Genomic DNA, 18,651 nt, shown 5'->3' on the forward strand with positions numbered 1-18,651 from the left:
GTTCATATTTGATTTACATTAAAGAAACTGCTAGATTACATCAGAATTTCTTTCCATGCATGTTTACTACAAACATGAAATCGTCTCACGACTTTTTCTTTTAACTGTCCTTGCGGATGATAAATTATATTTCTGACTAAGGTGTATCTCACTCCAGAAAGTACGTTCATTTTACTATCAATCTCATTAAAAACAAGCCTTAAAAATGGAGATATATATTCTGAAAGTAAGCCTGGTATATAGAATATTATCAAGCTGTCACATAAAACACGTACCAAAATGTGTACCAAATCATTTGGTACTCAACAGTATCATTAAAGTATAGAAATAAAATACCGAGCTTAATGATTAATCACACTCCAAAAGAATGATAATATTTTTGTCAATTTATATAAAAAATAAGGAACATTATTCTTACAAAAATATTTCTATTAGTTTTGACCGACGGGTATTTTAGTCTGTTTATCTAAATTTGAATTAACGTGAATATTGTATTATGGATGATTACACATCTCTGCTTTTTGACGTTTTTGTACAAAAATGTTGGAAGTGCTTTTTTGTCATTCGACAATACTTGTCTGCGCTATGATGTAGGTCGGGGTAATCTAAGGTTTCATCTAACCTAAGCAATGATCCACGTATCAACCCGAGCGTTTACAAGCTGCTGGACAGTGACATTTTATCGACACCTTTGTTATCCTAAATAAATTTGAGATTGTTTATCCAATTCTGAGCCATTGTTCATTTTGTATATTCACTGGTATTTGATGCCTTCCATACACAGAGAAAATGATGCAAGAGCATATCAAGATCAAAGGCGGTATTCTGTGTGTATCTTCGCTATCTATAGACAAACCCAAAACATTATAACCTTTTCACTGGTGGCATATTCATAGGATTTGATATCGAATTCCGCAAAATAAAAACAACATATTTTACGAACAACAAATAACCACTCAAAAGATATACCGATTATTTCTCCATTTCATAGCGATCACGCATGATTTATTCGAATCCTTCTTTTTTCGAAAAACAAAAAATAGAACTTTTTGTTGAATTTAGAAACAATTTTTAATTCAATACTCACATTTGTGTGTTGTGTTTTCTTGTATTCTCATAGTTAAACAATGAAGATTAACTAGTATGTTACAAACTCTTAACGTTATATTTCATGTTAAACCTTACTGACTGATTAAATAAAAACATGTGCTTCTTTCATGTGCAGAACTAATATGTTTTCTTCATACATGTCATTACAGTGCACAATTGTTTGAAGTTCTAATTTTTTAACACTAAACTAGGTGAAACAAATATATTGTTACTTTTTTGGCCTTTGCCACTTTAGTAAAGAGGTCCTATGTAAAAAAAAAAAAAAATAGACATACAACTATAAAGAACATTTCAGCAACAGTTTGTGGTTTGTTTTTCTACTTAAAAGCAGAGATCTGTTTTTACTTTGAGGTGATATGCAACTGAAATATCTGATGATGTGTAGAATATTATGACTTTCTCATAGGAGAGACATGCTATCTGAGTATTATGCATGATATCTTTAACAAATGGATACCTATCATTCTCTTCAGATTGTATGGTGCATCTCATATTTAGAAGGAGGTGTGTTTTGACTCTGAGTGAGAGTTTATATAATATTTGTCATTCAACATTTATACACTGGTGGTAACATTTCTTTTCACAAATGATTTTAGGATCATTTTGTATTTTAAAGACACAGTTGCTTGCCTATAATTATGACTAAATTAATATTTTTTTAAGATAACCAAGCCTGTTGAAAATATAGCTGTTATTAATCTGGCACATATTTCGAATTATCCTTTATAAGACTAATGATGGTCCGGATTCTTATTTTTTTCGTGGAATCAGAAGAGAGAAATTTTAGCAGATATGAAATGCTTTAAAATTTGACTTGTCTGCGCTATGATGTAGGTCGGGGTAATCTAAGGTTTCATCTAACCTAAGCAATGATCCACGTATCAACCCGAGCGTTTACAAGCTGCTGGACAGTGACATTTTATCGACACCTTTGTTATCCTAAATAAATTTGAGATTGTTTATCCAATTCTGAGCCATTGTTCATTTTGTATATTCACTGGTATTTGATGCCTTCCATACACAGAGAAAATGATGCAAGAGCATATCAAGATCAAAGGCGGTATTCTGTGTGTATCTTCGCTATCTATAGACAAACCCAAAACATTATAACCTTTTCACTGGTGGCATATTCATAGGATTTGATATCGAATTCCGCAAAATAAAAACAACATATTTTACGAACAACAAATAACCACTCAAAAGATATACCGATTATTTCTCCATTTCATAGCGATCACGCATGATTTATTCGAATCCTTCTTTTTTCGAAAAACAAAAAATAGAACTTTTTGTTGAATTTAGAAACAATTTTTAATTCAATACTCACATTTGTGTGTTGTGTTTTCTTGTATTCTCATAGTTAAACAATGAAGATTAACTAGTATGTTACAAACTCTTAACGTTATATTTCATGTTAAACCTTACTGACTGATTAAATAAAAACATGTGCTTCTTTCATGTGCAGAACTAATATGTTTTCTTCATACATGTCATTACAGTGCACAATTGTTTGAAGTTCTAATTTTTTAACACTAAACTAGGTGAAACAAATATATTGTTACTTTTTTGGCCTTTGCCACTTTAGTAAAGAGGTCCTATGTAAAAAAAAAAAAATAGACATACAACTATAAAGAACATTTCAGCAACAGTTTGTGGTTTGTTTTTCTACTTAAAAGCAGAGATCTGTTTTTACTTTGAGGTGATATGCAACTGAAATATCTGATGATGTGTAGAATATTATGACTTTCTCATAGGAGAGACATGCTATCTGAGTATTATGCATGATATCTTTAACAAATGGATACCTATCATTCTCTTCAGATTGTATGGTGCATCTCATATTTAGAAGGAGGTGTGTTTTGACTCTGAGTGAGAGTTTATATAATATTTGTCATTCAACATTTATACACTGGTGGTAACATTTCTTTTCACAAATGATTTTAGGATCATTTTGTATTTTAAAGACACAGTTGCTTGCCTATAATTATGACTAAATTAATATTTTTTTAAGATAACCAAGCCTGTTGAAAATATAGCTGTTATTAATCTGGCACATATTTCGAATTATCCTTTATAAGACTAATGATGGTCCGGATTCTTATTTTTTTCGTGGAATCAGAAGAGAGAAATTTTAGCAGATATGAAATGCTTTAAAATTTGTCTTTTTTTGGTTAATTATTTTGCATTTTATGGTATGAAACTCACATCTTAGGTGAAATAAATTTCCTTGGAGATGAATTCTATCGTGTGAAATATCACTGTATTTCCATTAAATAACTTAAGTCCTTTTTGCAATTTGTTCCTTCTGTCTACGCTCCTCGTCTTTTGTGCGTCGCCTAGGGCTTAAGTGAGCCAAATATATAAAACATCAAATATCCATGATAACTGATTTGAACCTGAATAGAGATTCGATAATTATTTGCTTTGACGAACCCCCCCTCCACCCCCCACCCCCCCCAAATGACCTTTTTTCTTACTTCTGGACAGAGAAAAACTGCCTGCAAAATTTGATTGAGAAGTTAATTATTCCTTTGCCAAAATTTGTGTTCCTTATGTTCTGGTCCAAGTGTAAAGCAGATTTCTTTATGCATTAAACCTTTGAAAATCTTTACTGCTGGATATTACTGCAGTGTTATTATTCACTTTCAAATAACTTAGTAAATTACGTACATTTTTTTTAGAGTTTAGTAATTGTCGGAAAATACCTCAATATTTTTTTTTTTACACTTAACCAATATTTTCTTTATTAACAAACAAAACTTATAACAAAGCTCTCTGGATAATGAAGTAAGATGAGAATGGAATAGTGTTGCTAGAGTATAAACAATAAAGTTCCTATTATTTAATAAAAATACCATAATATTTATGGCCATCTTTTATGACGACATTTGAAAAAAGTTATGGCTACACAACTGCTTAAAAATACATCATATAATCTATATTTTCAATCATAATGAAAGATGACATTTATGCGATATTTTAGTTGACAGAAACAGACTGTACATATAATTAATATGTACCTAAATGCCTCACAAAACTGTTTCAGTATATCTAAATGTCGAAATGAAGACCACAGGAAAAGACCTTTTCTATACGGAGGTCTCTGATTAATCAATCTGTACCTTAAGTATAAAACTGTGAAACAAATCAATAAAATGAAAAAGAGCTGAAACTTAAGTTATCAATACACCCTTTTTCATTTTAATTTTGTAACGTTAACAAAAATAATACCGTTTGTGTAAATATTGATATTAAAAGGAAGTCTGAGTTTCTCATTGTCAATAGCTATGTAATCTTTGGAGACCAAGTCTTCTAAAAATCTGTTGGATTTTCCATGGTTACTAACTGTGCTCCGTTATGAGCTGACCTGTTTTTGTATCCTTACATATGTAGCATATAAATAAATGCATTTACAAAGGTAAAATATTAAATGTACATGTATCTAATAAATATAGATTCCCCTTGAAGAGACTTCGAGCCATCAGATATGATTAAAATATTTTGGACATTAAGTATGGTGTATATCTAAATAATGGAAGCAAATGCCAACAAGAACAACATCTATACTTATAAATTAATAAATTTTGCAAATAAACTCCGAAACGGGTGAACTAGAGTTCTTACTTACTCCTCTAACAATACACTAGATACAAGATGATGTCCGTAAACTATATTTAGATTTCACTCGCATAGTAAGAATCGTACATTAAATTAAAAGTCTACTTTTATTTTCTATAAACAGCCATGAAATAGCAAAAACGTGAGTATGGTGGCGTTTCCGGTTGGCGGATCTAAGTTACTGGCAATTTTTAATGAAACTGACAACAAGCAATCGTTTATTTATTTCATAAAACGTCATCATTGAATTATTCAATCAAAACTTGATTTAAATAATATAAAAGAAATAAGTTGTGATAACCGATTAAAAAGGGAAATATGCAAATTAATTTCGTCATTCACCGATCTTAATATTGACGGAAGCTTCTAGAACATCATATAGCATCGAGCCCGATGCAAAAAAAAAACAAAAACGAGGCGCTTATAGCTAAAAAAAGCTTTTGTGTGAATGGTCATTGAAATAATGGTAAATCATTGATAACACTATAAGTTGTGAATATATTTATATATCGAAAGACCATTACATATATATACATGTATGTAGTAGGTTTTCCTAATAAATTTATCGGTAAAATTTGTATATATTCCTTACTGAGAGCGTCGTGGCAACGAACCCGAAGTACAATTTGTACTTCGTAATAAACTTGCTTACATGTAAAGAGAAAATTAATAAATAAGGTATTGTTCAAAAACAATTAAAGATGTAACATTTTGTGCTTTAATCAATACATTTAATTTTTTTTTTTTTTTTTTTTTTTTTTTTTTTTTTTGAAAACAGTCTTTTGTATCAAATACTCGGCCTATTTATAGGGCGTTAAAAGCTAATTTTACACGGGTACTTGATTCTTGGTTTATAAATATGTACGTACCTTATTGATATGTAAAAAAGTATAGTACATTATTTACATATCAGTAAGGTATAAAAATATTTATAAACCAAGACCCAAGTACCTGTGAATTTTGACCCCCCTCCCCCCAAATCAATTTAGCAGTAAAATGTGCAGATTCAGTGATTTTATTCTTGACGGAAATGAAATAAGAGCATCTGAAGTACAATATCCATAACATAGTATAACAGGTTTCACAATAAACGTCAATTAATGAAATTGTTAATTTTCAAGTTTTTACAAGGGGGGGGGGGGGCGTACATTTACTTCAAACGAGATTTTGAACAAAGTATTTCTTCCTGCTACTGTATAAGCCTGTAGGCTGTCAGTAGAAACTACAAAATATTTTCTGTCGGTAGTAGTATAGATTCAATTCCCCGCGCTTGCGCGGGATTTCATCTAGTATTGTATATACTGATAGTCTGGATAATGAATACAAAAACATTCAAAACATTAAGTTTGAAGTTTGCTTGACACAAACTGAAATAACATTTCCAAATTTTCCCCAAGAAAAAATATTGCCCTCAGGCTTTTAAAATAGTTAATTGAATTACAATTTTGAAGGACTAAATACTTTTGCAATTTTTCTCTTCATGCATATTAAGCGTAAAATTAGAAATGATTTTAATTGTTAACACGCTAATTTGCAACCAGTAGTCTGTAATCCTGGATAACGTCTAAATCGATAATTAAATTTTGAGGGCTTATGGAGATTCCAAGTGATTCTTAGCTTAGAAAGAGATTCCCGTTAAAGCATCAATTTCAAGTCTACAGAGTCACAATTATAAATGGGTAAAATTGTTATTTATATTGCCATTGTGACGTTTATGTCCTGGAAATGTTTACCTGATTTCAACCTCTGACATGTTAGGCAATCGGTAATTGATAGACGTACTCTGAAGAAAAAATATCTATTTTTAAGGTGGAGGTGAGTTATTTGTAACTTGAAAAATACATGAAGTTACTAGAAATAATGCACATCAGTTCATTCATCAATGAGCTTTATTTTGCATGGTCACGATAAAAAAAGAAGAATTTTGAAGTTTTTACAACGTTCATTAGAAGATGAATGGTTATTTACATGTACAACAAATAGTTTTTGGTGGAAAGATGCTCGCATTATTTGAATTATTTTCACACTGAGAAAGATAGAAATAAAAACTATAAAGAAAAATTAAAATTAACATTCTTAGCTTGATTTACCTTTTCATTTAAATTATGCAGTAATTTATCAAATTTCACTATTGCATGTCTGTTTCATTCCTTGTCTCGAAGCTTATTGCCCCTCAAATACGTCGCATATCTTATTGTAAATTTTCTACGTATCATTTCACAAATGTCTTAAAATCTTAATTTGAGGGAATTAATGCTGTTATGATAATATTTATTTATGGTTGGAAAGATAGCTGTTGGTCTTGCAGTCAAATTTTCACATCAAGTATGTTTAGCCAAATTTTGTGCATAAGCGGGAAATAGTTTGGTGTTTCTGATGAAACCTGTAGACCGAGTTGATAAAAAAGATTTGTCATAATACTTATAATTGATTGCGCTTAGTTTGCGACATCAGACTTTACATCGAGCAAATTAATTTTAAGTTGTGTCTTAACTTGAAACATATTTTTCAAATAACTAAGTTGTACACCCTAAAAATACTCTAGCTGACTTCAAAAACCTAAATTTACTATAGTACATATTTTGAAACTATGATTTTCTAAGACACTGGTGGATCCCGTTACTTAAATATCCTCAAAAACAAAGATATATAGCGGGATCCAGTATATAATTACCTATCCTCTATTTTTCTTACTCAGAAAATGTAAATAACAATGAAATAGAAACTTCAGAAATATTGAGTTACTATATATTCTAGAATTCTGGTTAACTAATTCAAAACTCTAAAGAACTCCTAGCAAATTTAAAAACACAAAACCATTCCAAAATCAAGCAAATCAAAGCAAACCAACTTCTCCACAATAATACAACCATCCCCATTCTGAAAAAGATCAAGAGTATGTTTGGAAGCGAACAATATCTAATTTGAAGGAAGGCTATTGACAAATAACTTGATGTTACAAGGGTTTCTACAATCTCGATTTAGTTCAGCATTCTGCATATTGTATGTTTGAAAATACATGGACAACATATTGCAAGGAAGAATGTTGACTGGCGCTTTTTGTTTACAAAGCGTTTGTATGCTGAATAAATCCTTACTTTTGGCACGTGGCAGTTTGTACATTGGCTCAGCGTGTCTTTTATAACATGTATAAATGGCAATTCAATATTTATCTGATATCTGTAAACGAGGGCAAAGTGAGCGCGGGGGTCTTTACTTGATGGTACATTTTGTGGAGTAAAATGTGTATGTTTTACGGGTATTTAAACTTATATAGAGTTATAAAGATGTACATGGTTTAAGGGTTTGTTAATTAGTACAAATATACGTTTGTGTGTTTACACTTAGAAGATGAACTCGTACACCTAATGACACACACATTGTAAGACCTAAGTATGTTTTGAATCTCTTAATTTTTTATTGTTACAGTCAAGTATAAGCTGAACACTCAACATAATATTAATCATAAGCTTATAATAAATTTCCTAGTAAAACGAATCCAATTGTAGAAAATACTTGATAGTTGACAGATTACTTTAATTGGGAATGATAGAATTTCTCATGTATAAAAAAGTGGTGTCTGCAGTGTAAATTTAATCCAAATTAGTTACTGAGTATGTACACAGTTTGATGTTTGATAAAAATAGCTTAGAGAAGAACCTTCTTAGCAGGACAACTAAACTAGACGACAGTCATCTGACTGGTTCATTTCAGGCCAGCATGCGAACAATTGCTTGATCTTCAATAGAAAACAACTGGGTGCTCATCCACACGATGTCTCGTATTTATCTTTTCCAAATCTAAAAGGTATCAAGTAACATAAATCATAACTCATCTTCTATCGTTTGAATGTATTTGATTTCATTCAAGCCACTTATATAAATTACTGCCCAGTCTATTCAGAAATCAGACGGGATTTTCCAGTTCAGTTATTTAACTCTAACTTACTCAGACTCAACATATAAAGAACTTAAATATGGGCGATCACAATTTTATCATGGTTTAGGAATACAATCAAGCATTTCACATTGTAAACATGCAAACTTCATTTGGAGGTACATAATGCTAAATAATTCATCTTTTTTGTGCAGATCTCACAATGGGGGAAAGGAATGCGAAATTTACACCCCGGGAGACAAAACTTTAGATTCTTCTTTGTCATTTTATTGACACCTTTTAATTCAGGTATAGCAAAGACATGTAAGTGCTTGTGTATTTTTTTGAAAAGCATTACAAAGGAGATGTTATCTGTGATAGAATTATCACAGCCATTTTTATAAAATATAACCACAAATCATGAAGAATAAAAGAAACAACATGATAAAAAAGAATATTGTGTATTAAAGTTCGCAAAGAAAAATGAAAATTCCGATGCGATACCTATTGTAAAGTTTTCCTATTATAAATGGGTGAATAATTATTTCAGCAAATAAATGAAATTCCTTCTTCATTTCAGAAAAATTTGGAGTGCATCAGTGTAAATATCTGAGAGTTTTTGAATTTTGATTCCTTAGTAAAATGAAATGCGCTCATACAAACAGTTCGATGATTAGTTCATTATCTATCAAATTATGTTAATTGTCATTGAATTTAAAATATGTTGATTATATATATTAGATGTTAATTTTTCCCCCAGAGACTGATTGATAGTTAAAAATAAAACAGAGACATGATGAAAGGACATCATAGTGGTGTTAACGTGTATATTAAGGATACATGAGACATTTTTGGTCTTTGTAGACAGATAATATTAATAAAAACAAGGAAGCTTCATTTTCCTAATCTAGTTGCATCGAAAGCAGTAATTTGAATGAAAGTCATTTCCAACAATCCAAGAATGCATAAAAAATAATTGTTTTTGAAGTTTCATTAAGAGACATATTTGATAAGTCGTTTTCGAATTTATGTTTTCTTTCTCTAAATGTTCTGTAAAAACAGCAAAACGTATTCTGATTACCAAATGTCTATTTACTAGTAATCTCACTGGGAAAAGTTTCTATACCAAAACTTGACCTGCTAATCTTCTAATGTTGTCTACGGAATAAGACGTACCTTTTGTTGCCTCCTATTGTCGTTAAACCAAAGGTTCACTAAATAAATGAATATCAATATCTAGGCATAAATTTCATATTAATAACGGATGTCAACAGCTTCTTTACAAGCATTTTAATTCCCAGGAGCATTCAATTTTGTCAAAAAAAGTTCTCAGAAACATTAATCATACTAATATCACATCCCTCAGTACACCTTTCCGTAGGCAGGAAGAATAATACTGGATAAGCTACTTGTTGCAATGACATTATCAGTAGTATTCTTTCAAACAGTGTAGGAACGTGAATGTGATTGGACTTTTTAACAAAGCGCAAAGACGTAAGCTTTAGCATGGACATCAGTCTTACGGTAAACCTAATATGCATGATGTCTCTTCTGAATCACTTCTTCAATAGACAGGTCACGGTAGTCTAGTGGTAGGGCGTTCGCTTCGTGATCGGGAGGCCCGGGTTCGATTCTCGTCGCGTCAAACCTAAGACGTAAACATAGGTAGGGACTGTTCCTTCGCCAAGCGCCCGGCATTAGAAGTGAAAGTCACGGGTCTTTCGGGTATGACCTTAAAAACGTAGGTCCCGTGTCACGATGGGAGTTGGCACGATAAAGAACCCTCACTGCTCAATGGCCCTGAGTGCCGAGTATAGGTCTAAATTTGAAGCCCTTCACCGGCACACGGTGACGTCTCTATATGAGTGAAAAATTCTCGAATGAGATGTTAAACAATATACAAACAATCAATCAATCCTTACGTCAATAAATAGTTAGGTCTTCATCACATCCGCATCAAACTTTATTCTGTTCCTTTGAAAGTTTTATATGGTAAATATGAAAAGGCTGAAGAACGTCCATACCTGGATTCTTCAATAACATAATACAGAATGGATTCTGTGGTTATGGATGTTGCCAATCATACCCTAACAAAAAATACTATAGTTAACTATAGTATCAAATTTTTTTTTACTATAGTAAATCAAAGTATTTTTACTATGGATTTCAGATTGTTATATTTTTTGTTCTTCATTTTATATATACACATTTTTTTTTATATCAAATGGAAGCATTATTTGTATATTTACATTTTATTTCCAAATTTTACATAACTGTTGTCGAATTTAAGAGATTTTATAAAAAGTTCCAGAGTAAAGTTTCATAGTAAATCAAAGTATCAAAGTGTTCACTATAGTTAACTATAGTAAATTTGTGTTAAGGTAGGCTTTTCAAGCCGCAACATTTTACGAAAGACTAAAATTCTCAAGAAATGCGATCAGTCTGTGCCTTAAACTAAAACAAAGGACTTGACTCAGTAAACATTAGCAATATTCTTAAATACAAAAAGGTTCTGTCGAAGATTATGCCATGCGATGGGTAAATTATGAGAAAGAACTTGACACCTTGTCAGAATGGATTAAAAGTACAAGGTGAATGTTGAAATTTTGTGTTAAACCTGTGAGGGGCAATATGAAAACTATCTTCTTCTGTCTTAAGTAAACTTAATTTAAAGATTACATGATCAGTATGCACTGGTCCCTCTGACAAAGCAGGTAAAAAGTCTTTGTTTATAATGCTTATTACTACAATTGCATTCTTCAAGAACTTGGATTTAATTCTACAAGTGATAATCCAATTTATACACATACAGTGTATTAAATCATTTTTCTAAAGACTGAGGATAAAGTTCTTCAAAACTCTATATCAGTTTTAAAGATTGTAATATTCCCAACAACCAAATTGAATTTAAATTACCATACCCACACTGGATTCCTAAACTTAAAAAAAAATTCATTATAAATAAAGATACATAGCGTGTTCGATTAGATGTACTACCTTGTACTACTCTTTCTTTACTTCTTACGAAAATATTCACAGCATTGAAGGAGAAATTTTAAGAGTACTATACAAACAACATATTTGAAAGTGGTGTTAATCAGATTTGGATACTTTAAAACTCCGTGGATATTTTAGAAAACTTGAAATCATAAAATTTTACCATGATCAATAGCATCAGAATGAACGACTTTTCAACACTTTATACAGCCATTCCCCTTGCTAAATTAAAGACCATGCTTTTTGATAACATAGACAACTGTTTTGTTAACGAAAATGGAATTCGTTAGTTTGTTCATATTGTTATTAGTCATCTGTAAATTAATTTTGTTAAAAACATTCTGATTCTACACAAATACTCCGAGTTTGATATTAAAAAGATGCTAGAGTTTCTCAATGATAATATCTTTGTAATCTTTGGAGACCAGGTTCAAAATTCCAGGGGTTTTAATAGTGCCCCGTTATTAGCAGATCTTTATGGAGCAAAATTTATTTAAAAATACTTTTTGAAAAGAAGAAGTCTCTTGTTGTGACCTTGAATTCAACATTTAGATATCGAAGACTTTTATCAAATAACAATTTTAAGTTTCATTCTTACGATGATTAAGTGTATTTCATGGAACTCGAAATAAAAGTCACCACAGAGTCTGATACATCTGTCTCATTTTTGGATGTTTTATTAGAAAAAGACATTGATGGCAAACGAATAACAAAACTTTCTGATAAACGTGATGACTTCAACCTTTCTATTGTCAACTTTTCTTATTTATGTATCAAAATACCATTATCACTATCATATATCATTTATGTCTCGCAGTTGATTCGATATACAATGGTATGTTCTATGTACAAATACTTTTTAATTGAGGCATGCTACTGACGAATGAGTTAATGATACAAGGACATCAAAATTCTTGTTTCGCATATTTAATGGTCGACACAATGATCTTGTCTGAATATACAATCTGTCTTTGAGTAGAATGTTGACTGATGTGTTTCATGCAAACTTTTAGGCCATTATTTTCACACTGTATTGACTACTCGGAGTTTTTCGTTTTCTCGATCATGACAAGAGGCACTCTGTTTTCAGAGGTTCATGTTTGCTCTTCTCACAATTTGTATTGCTTTATTAGACTTTTGAGAATAATTTCTGTTTGCTATCTTCAATTTCATCGCTTGTAAATGTTAATGTTCTGTTTTCATTATTCGTGAGGAATGTAAAGATACCATAGTTCAAGGAGGAGCTAATTAAGTTATTTTTTTAATAATTTAAATAAATTTCTTGTGTCCTTTATAAGTTATAAGTGATTGGAATATTATATAATTCTTTAAATAATTAACATTTTGTAACAAAATGATTAGGTTTTAATACTGCAAACTACAGTATTGTTCTTTAATCGACAATTTATATTAGTAACGATGAATGCTTATCAATTATTTCTTGATGTTTCTACTGCACTATTAAAACTCACACATATAACGATATTAACACCAATATAATCTCTTCTAAAGCACAAATTTAAAATCTTGTCCCCCAGAGAATCAACTCTCTACTACTTTAATATCTTAACTTGATAAAGAATTTAAATATTTTTTCTTGGGTATGATATACACCACGTTTCCTTCTTGTCTATGTCTTGGCTTGTTATTCTTATCGCAGACAGGATTACAAATACACGTACCTGTTCTGCATGTAATTTTAAGTAAGTGAAATTCCAACATGAATTACGCCTGATTTCAGATAATTGTTGAATTAACTAGATGCAATGCAGACTTTCAAAAGAAAAGTTATGTATTGATTTTGTATGCAAAAAGATAAATTCAAATAAGATTCTAACTTGCTTTTAAATTTCCAAACATATATTTCAAGTTAACTAGATACATACCATGATAAGAATGGTCAGGGTTTGAAGGTTACCTGAATTATTTCGCTAGTTTCAACAGAAGTATATAACAAGGTTAGCTTTTTAAAAAAAGCTGAGAGTCAGCCACTGGAATATAGAAAGTTTCTTTCATGCTTTGTGATGGTATATGACTTGTTTTATTCACCATGTTGTGATTCTTAAAAGTCATTGTAATCTACATTAAATTCGCAATGTTGTACATAATAAATAATAAAGCATGGAATAAATTTTAGTTAGACTACATCGTGATCATTATGATGACCTCCAATTAATTTCTCTTGGGCGCGGACGTCAGAGAAAGTTCGTCACAGAAATGAACAAAGCCAGTAAGAGCCCAGTCATTGAACGTTGACAGATGTATACGAGGGTTGTCCCAAAAAAAAAAAACGCAAACATTTTCAATATTTTTTGTTTCACTAATATTTTAAAGTTAAAAATTGGCATGCATTAAAATCAACATTTTTGAAATAATTCACAGAAATTTCAGTAAATAATATCCTTAAATAACATTTTTTTCTTTGGTAAAGGAATCATTCAAAACAGCTGCCGGTGCAACAACGACGACGTCAAAACGTAATTCTTGGAGTTTTTGAATTTGTTCAGGAATAGTGCGTCTTTAAAAAATCGTTCATGCATAAATTCGATAGTGCATTTTATTTTCTTTTAGTTACCGAGTTATCCATTTCACACGTGTACTGCAGTTAAGAATAAATCAAGGAATAAATTCTTTTAATAAACAATTTCCCAACCCCGATCATAAAACTAACTGCTCGAATACTTAACTGTGGTCTCCATGCATGACGTCCAGCTCTAGCCTTTTCAGTTTATCGTCCTTTTTGTTGGTCAACCAAACTCTTCTTCCATCGGATAACCAGTTCATTCATATATGAACCTCTTTTACTATGTACGAACCTGTGATCGATACATGCATTTGTGTCGTTCCCTCGTTCCCAGCTCTTTTTCCTTATGAACAGGAGTCAAACCCCGCTCCACACAACACAGAGTGATAATTTGGTGCGCCGCATTACTGCTCGACATCGCCGTTTTTGGCAATATCTAATTAATAGTGTTTGTGAATATAACGTCATATTTTTGTTATTAATTATGAAGTCAGAGTATTGATTTTTTTTACACACGAGTACTCTAGATCATAAAGTTTCTAAGGATATAATTTTTGTCACATTATATATCCGTATAGCCTGGTAGTAAAGAAAACATTGCTGTCAATGCTATTTTTGAATGTCAAGAAATTGCCGTGCGCCGGCCACCGATATTTAACACCCTTTAAACGATGTTTAAAAATGCAAATGGCATTGAAACCTTATTATATTTAGCCAAAATTACAAAAATATAATTTTCCAACTTTATGCCAAAAATGAATAATTTTGGTCAGATAGTTTATGAAATATTTAAAAAGTTCGCGTTTTTCACAACCCTCGTACATTTTCATTTTCATTGTTAAATTCTATAAATGATATAGATTATGATACAAAAAAAGAAGGTAGACTTTGGGTTAGCTTGTTTTAATTATTAACAAATAAAAGTTTTTAATCGTGCAGGTTCCAGGCAATGCATGATGGGGGGGGGGGGCATAATGCATGTAGTTTTAAATCAATTTCTTAGTTTAAGCATCCATTTTAGTGTTATTAAAAAAGAAAAGAATTGCTTCCAGAATAAGGTAGTGAAAGCCATGGAAAACAATTCAAACTGGAAATTCAAAATATTTTTATACATGCAGTACGTATACCCAAAAATGTAACTAATGATGTCTAGCATCAAAGCAAAACTAGATTAACATACTGGATTCAATCTCTCTCACTCTTTCCCGTGGGGGGGGGGGCTGTCTAAATCTGCGCAGTTTCTCTCAACTATCGCAGTTTTATGTGGTCATTATCTCACCTTTCGGCGCGCACAAGCGGCACTTACACGTCTATCATCATGTAAATTATAAGAATTTACTGTCATACAGTAGTCTTCTAATATTTTCATAACTTTCATCATTTTTCACTGTTTTGAGACCTTTGTGGCAAGTGGATTATTGTGTGAATTTCGACCCGTACATGTCTTATGCAATTGATCGAGGGAGTCTTGCATCAGACATCCAGGGGAATACACACAGTCACAAATCCTTGACTTGCAACGGCGATTGAGGATATATAATCAAGTGTTAAATGTGCTCTACATATATAAACTTCTTATCTTTTATAAGAAGCACTGAAATATTTTCATAGAAGTATATAAAACAGTACAAATTTCCCACTAAGAACAATCTATGTCTTTAATTTTTCACCGAGAACAACGAAGCACAATGCAGTCTATAAATAGATCGAGGTCTAGAGTGTGCGTGAAGAAGCACGCCCTCCGGTTGGAGCAAATAGTACGAGTTTCTTTAGAACAAGTCGTGTAAATCTTTTTCCCAGAATTCCAAATTACGCAAGCGCACTTGCAGTTTCATCCCACCGTAACTAGTCATCCCGTCGGCTGACTAATGAACAATATGACAAAAAGGTGATGGCGTGGAGCAGTGTTCTATCTAATATATCCTACAAACAATAAGAAAACAGGCAATGTACACACCAGAGGTGGGATTATGTGCTAAGGAGGAGTAAGCATCCCATGGTGACTGGTCAGATCCTCCTCATGTCCTCTGCATTGATCAGGTAAGCGATGTATTTCCTTTATCCCCCCCAATTGTCACTTTTTCGTTCCAAAGAAGGGTGTAGTATATGGTACATGTAATAAAAAGGAAGAAATATACAACCGTAACAGCTAATTAAAGTTAAATAACATAGTATACATAATAGAAACTTGCGACAAGATGGTCTTTAAGCGACACTTAAAGATTTTTTTTTACATCTTATCTCCTAAAAAGTTATTTATCAAATACCAGTTAAAAGAGCTCTGTATTTCTTATTAGAACTGTATTCTCAGAAAGTAAAACAAAATTACTGAGAGAATTTTGAACATAACATTCTTCTGAGTTTCATGCTACATTTATGTAAAACGCCATTAGAAAAAAAGCATATTTTTTCTTTCATCCTTATTGACGTAGACAGATATCTATACAGACTGTACAGCAAGGTTGTGTGCATGTAAAGATTAATAACTCCATCCTCAGTAACTTGTTACCTTCTCTTAAGAATAGTATTTTATACAATGCTTCATTTTTTTTCTTAAAATACAAAAAGGAAGAATCATATCGTCAAAGATAAAAACAATCAAACAGTTTGTTTCATTTTGTGCATGTATACAAATTTATTAAATTATAACATGATGTAGGTAAAACTAAACATGGCATCTTTAAGATTTCATACAAGGAATACAGTCATACTTTGTGTGTTCGGTTTGATCGTTCTATTGAGCGTTAACAGGTACTGTTATAAAACTTCTTTATCCTACAGTGTGTGGGATTCAGTTTTTGTAACAATTGGATTCATCTTATTGAACCGTTCATGCATGCGTAGGTAACATATCCTGAAATTATATAACAAAAGGTGATACTTGCAAATGATAAGTATACTATACTTGATATAAAAAAAAAACGAACCTGATTTTGAATGGTCTCTTCACAATCGAATATTAAGTTTGCTTTCCGATATGTGATACATCTGTGTGACTATGAGTAAAATATATAACAAGAACTATGCCTTATGTAATAGGTGAGGTTAAGGAGAGCCCATGACTCATTTTGTATAGGGTGTGAAAGATTGTTTTAATTATGTAAGAAGTTTATGCTATTTTTATTAGAAAAAAATATGTGAAAAGTATGCGATTACATTTCCAGCATAGAAAAAAAGGCGCCAAGAATAATAAAGACAATTGAAAGAGATTTTTAGTGCATCGCAACGAAGATAACATTTTGAGGGTAGAATTCATTCAGTTAACGTACAACATTCATGTAAATAAAATCATACACGAAATATATTATTCTACCTACATGAAAACAAAGACTAACAATATTTCTTCATATTCATAAAAAAGCAAGCATATTTTTTTTAAAAGTGCTTATCTTTCACAATATCAAATTGCAGATTAATATGTTACACAATGCTATGTATTCATTCATCAGGGACAGGAAGAATGTCTTGAACAAAACCTTACTTGTTTGTTATAGACATGTTAATGCCTAAAAGAGAAATATGATCCAAAGCGTTTCGCTATAAGTTGTAAGATGTAACATCACTATGATTCTATCTGGGCTGTTTAGGGTTCAAGACATAGAGACAGGAAATTATTCTGTACCTAAAATCTGCTCTGCGCCAGGTCAATTGTATTTGTGCATTGTTGTTGTTATTTTAAGAAATTACAACTATTGTGACCTGTTGCCTCTGTGACCAATGGTTGACATGTCAGGAATGTTTCCTCTGGGTCGCTCCTTGGACCTTCCCGCTTTTGTCGCGTGGTTAATTGTTAAGGCTGCCGATCCAAGCAGCACGAGGGCAGCTCTAAACTGACAACAGGCTTCTTTGATCTGTTGTCACGAGACATGAGCTGTGAGTAAGTTACTTGTCTTTGTCCAGGTAGCATCTGCTAGGGATATGATTACCCCTAACATTGGCAAAAAGACACCAACCATTTCTATGAGAATTTCCCCCCAGATTTTAACAAAAAAAGTTTATTTGAAGACACCTTTTTTCAAAAAAAAAAAAAAAAAAAAAAAAAAAAAAAAAAAACAAAACAAAACAAAACAAAACAAAAAAACAAATAGTAAATCTCAACATCATCTGATAATATTGTAAAGTTCTTAAAAAGTATTCAAATTTTATATTAGAAATTAAATATTTACATTTCAATTTAAGTACATTGTTATACCTTACATTTATTATGTTCCCTTACAAAAGGAAAATTCAAGGAATGAAATTCTAGAAATTTGAAAATTATTTTTGTTTTGCTTAAATACTGTTCGTTATCTCCATATTTCATTCTACTGTCGCAGATCACGTATCATTTCTACTTTTCTAGTTTTAGGTAATTTCTACTAAATTACTACTATATTAAATATAAGGCACTGTGTATATCTTAAACATTAGTATTTTGTTCCTTTAAATCTTTATGTCTGATTTCAAACATCCCTAATCACACAAACATTTTTTTTAATTGGTATAGTTGTTTAATTGCAATTATATCTTTTGGTGAGATGCAATTA

Source organism: Saccostrea echinata, unplaced genomic scaffold, assembly GCF_033153115.1.
Source record: "Saccostrea echinata isolate AGI-Se365-2 ecotype Australia unplaced genomic scaffold, CSIRO_AGI_Sech_v1 ptg000054l, whole genome shotgun sequence".
NCBI classification, from domain to species: Eukaryota; Metazoa; Mollusca; class Bivalvia; order Ostreida; family Ostreidae; genus Saccostrea; species Saccostrea echinata.